The sequence below is a fragment of the Rhea americana genome, unplaced genomic scaffold, assembly GCF_003343005.1.
Source record: "Rhea americana isolate MKP2758 unplaced genomic scaffold, rheAme1 scaffold_12, whole genome shotgun sequence".
Taxonomy (NCBI): domain Eukaryota; kingdom Metazoa; phylum Chordata; class Aves; order Rheiformes; family Rheidae; genus Rhea; species Rhea americana.
In genome coordinates, this window is record NW_028185261.1 from 1,934,784 (window position 1) to 1,939,128 (window position 4,345).

Sequence of the window (4,345 nt, forward strand, 5' to 3'; positions counted from 1 at the left end):
AAGAATTCTATTGGAATATCTTTACATGTATACCACAAACTCTTGCAAGATACTYGCATGGTAAACAGTTGAATGCTGTTTTTTCCCTCCACTAGCTGCCTTCTTCATTCAACTTGCATATTAAAACCAGACTGTTTCACCACCCGATGTGGAGCATGTGAACTCACAGGATGTGRTAATTCTGTAATGAAAATTCTGATTTCTCTCTCACATATTTTGCTGTGCTAGCATATTGGTATAAAGAATAAGAAATTCAGTAAAATTCAGAACTGACATGATAGTGAAGCTATACATGGCAATCTTGCATTTTTATTTGCTGCTACTTTATTGTAATAGTTAGACATTCAACATGATCATTCAAACTTTAGTCACTATGGAAGCTGAGAAATTTGCCTTCCTGTGGCAAAGGAGATATGCAACAGACAAGACAAAGTGCTGTAGTCTACAGAGCTTCACTTATTTAGAATTCATTTCTTCATTGAAGATATCTTCTTCTGTAGTCTGATTGAGATAAAGGATTAATATTTGATTATGCATTTTTGAAATTGTAATAAAATGACCACACATCAAATAAATTTGCTAGTAGAAAAAGAGATACAATTTAGCAAGAAAAATCTAGTAATAGAATTCCTGAGACCTACAAGCCAGAACACCTTTGTACCTGTATTTCAGAGGCCATTTTAAGATTCCTTTTTTCATCTCGGGTTACTCACTGGCTAATGCTAAGCCTGTGATGTTCTTACTTCATTTTTTAAATGACTGCCTATACCATTCTACTTGCATCAGAGTTGAAGGAATAAAAAGAAATATTAAAAATTCTCATTCTGCTTTAGAACACTAGGAAGAACCTAGAGGAGAGAAACATCAAAACTGTAATATACTATTTTAGATCTGCTATCTTAAATGTCCACCCTACATTATATACTTTCCAGAAGAATGACCAAGTGCCTATCATATGATTAGTAAATAAACATGCATTCCCCATCCATTAACTTCATTGATTCTCAATTTGTAATGAATCAATCTCATTTTGTAAACAAAACTAAAAACCCAGTGTCACCATTCTGACAAGACGGATTTTTTTTTTAATAGAGATTTTCTAATAATTTGCCAACCCAACCTCTTAATGTTCAGTACACTCGGATGGAGGAAGAGTATGCCAGTAACCATGCAGCACAAATCATCTTATTATAGCATAATGAAGTAGGTTTTTGGAATGAGATGAGATTTGTTCCAYAGAATTCTTTGGGGGTGGTTAGGGAGAATTACCTGAAAAAAGTTCTAAAAACATCCCTTTAATTTGGCAGATCAGGAGGAAAGTCACAGGAAGACAAAACAGTGCCCTCATCAAATAAGACATTTAATGCCCTAAAGGTTTTAACTTCAAGACAGATACTCCTGTATAAGCTCACAGTGGAATAATGTAACCTACAAACTAGTAATTCAAATGTCACTGCCTGTTACTAATTATGAAGGAAAACTACTGATACATTCAATGATATGATGGTCACTATTCTTTTCTGAAAATACTTTCCTTTCCCAAAAGCTGCAAAACCCTCTGCAAAAACACTGCTTGAAGAAAGATACTTGTACTATTATAGCAATATTTATCTATCTTTCACTTACAGGAAAAGATTCTCCATCCCCTTGGAGAAGTCCAGTATGTACTGACAAGCATGCAGAAAATAAAATTAGGAAGTTTGCAGGTTGGTGTTTCCAAACCATGCCACAACTGAATAACAGAGTTTTAAAAAAAWATATGTATTTGTTATGTTCCCTATAAATATTACTGCTCTGTATTTCCTCAAATCTGTATTTCCTCAACATTCAGTTCATTTGCGGGGGCTCCAAATGGCTTCTGAAAGTCAATATAAAGCAATAAGACTTCATTTCCTTACTGTAGCACACTTGCTACTTTCATATATGCTCCTTTCCCAATGTGTCTCTAGATTCCCTTTTGGGCCATTCTTCCCCCCTCTACTGGAGATGCTGCCATCATGGTGTTGTACATAAGCACATGGTGGGAAGCTGTTTGTTTTAGCACGCTAGATAGGAAATCCATATTGCAGCAACAACAACCAAAAAAAAGCACCCAGCAAGCTACTCTAGCATATATAACCTTTTATTAAAAGTCAAGTTGTACAACGTAAATCATCAAAATCAAAAAAAAACCTGTAAAAATATACATTTGTTCTTAGAAAAAATATTGCAGTTTTCTATTAATTTCAAGTAGAATTCCACAAATGTCACAAGAAGATCTTAAAACACAGAAATACAGGTCAAATTACATCAAACTATAAGGCAAAGCAATTAAATCAAGCTTGGTCCCACAAAAATACACCACTTCCACACAYATGGATGCTATCTAGGTAGTGACAATACTAAATATATTAATGGTTTAACCACTGCCACTTTGAATCATTATTGCCTCCTCACAGCTCAGCATAGGATAAAGTGCTCCAGGATCCAGTCTAAGGATGGTTGCTAGAGATGAACATGCAATTATCAGCCTACCAACTGTGCCTCCAATACACACACCATCAGCAAAGCCACACAAGTTCTCCTGTTGCACCAGGTGGCCAAATTCCTGTAGAGACCAACTGGAAAACAACTTAGCACCACGGAAACTATGCTAAGATGATGGAAATACTTTTGTTGCCATTAAAACTAAAAATGAGACATTAAGTGCTGCCTTCCCTCTAGAATAATCAGATTCATTCAGCATCTATGATACTGTGGAAGCTTTTGAAAGGTTGACAAAGCTCCAACTGGACCGAAGGAAACAAAGGCACATAAATATTTCTGAGATTATCTGTTCATGAACTACTGAAGGAGACAGACTTGTATAAGGATAAGGGAAAGACAGTCAGAAGAACTTTGCAATTAATTTAGAGGCAAATAGTTGTGATAGCATGGTTGTTATGCAGTATTGAGCAGAAGATTCTCTRCCTGGCACATTTTTGGTCACTATTTCAGTCAGCTTAATTACAAGACTTTCTCAGCACTAGTGGTCCATAATCCAAAGAAAATCTCTCCTGCTCTACGAGAGTAGAAGTTTTTCTCCCTCGCTTCCACAAATAATGAAATAATGCCCTGATATTCATCACAAAGCATAATTTGCGTTAACAGCTTTTATTCGCCCAAGCACACACTCTACTGATGTTCTGCACCTACTCAACATAAAACTACTAGTTTCTCCTGTTCAGTAACACACAGCTGTCTAATACCTACAAGAAGGTAACTGAAAAGACAGAGCCAAGCTTTCTACTGAGATGCATGACAGAASAACGATAGACAACAGTCAAACCGAGGCAGGGTAGGCTCTGAGGGATATAAAGATTTTTTTTTTTTCTTCTTGAGGATAAATAATCATTGGAACAGGTTTCCTAGAAAATCTCTGTTCTCAGAGGTTTTCAAGACCTGACAGGGCAAAGCCCTGAGCACCGTGGTCTGTACTCAGTGTTGATCTTGCTTTGACTAAAGAGCTCCTGAATCCCTTCCAGACTGAATGCTTCTGTAATTCTAAGTCCTCTTAGTTACCCTAAAATCAGAGGAAATACTGGAGGGGAAAAACAACAACAAAAAAACCTCAAGACTCAAAGTACAAACGCTGTCTTCACTTGATTGTGGGTTTTTCTGACTGTTAATCTAAATCTACTTGGCAAATCTGCCCCAGTGATTTAGTGGCAGTGTCATATGATAATTTGGGGCTCAGAGCTTGATGTAGCTTCTGTACTTTATTACAGAAATGGGATGAAAAGATGAAGTATACCTTGCATGATTTTACTGCAATTCTTGCAATCAGTGGAAGCAGACACACCAATGATTCTGAAGGGAAAAGCTTTCAGTTTGACTRATGAAAATGCTGCTATGAGCTGCACCTTTACAAGCCAATTGCAAATAGAACAACCTATCACACAAAACCCAGGAATTACATGAACCTCCAAGCAGGAAACATCAGTAGTTCAATACAGGTAAAAGATAGATGGGAAATAAAAGAAATAAAGGCAATATGTCACCCAGAGGAAAACATTTCAAACGAGGCAGCTGAACTATTAATGACTGGCTAGACACTGAAAGAGCTACATTTAATTGTTTTCTCCAACATAGGCACTGCAGTAACAGGTCAGTCATACAATTTATCTGGCCATGACAACACTGCTTTCTGTAGGAACACTCAAGCAAAYGTTCAGATGTATAACTAAAGCATACACTTATCTAACCACTCTCTATAGGCCTGAGAGCCCTTTTGGGGTGCAGTGGTCATGCCAACACCATACTTCAATGAGAACACACAGACACGTGTTAAAATATTTAAGATTCTTTTTTTTTTTTTTTTTTTTTT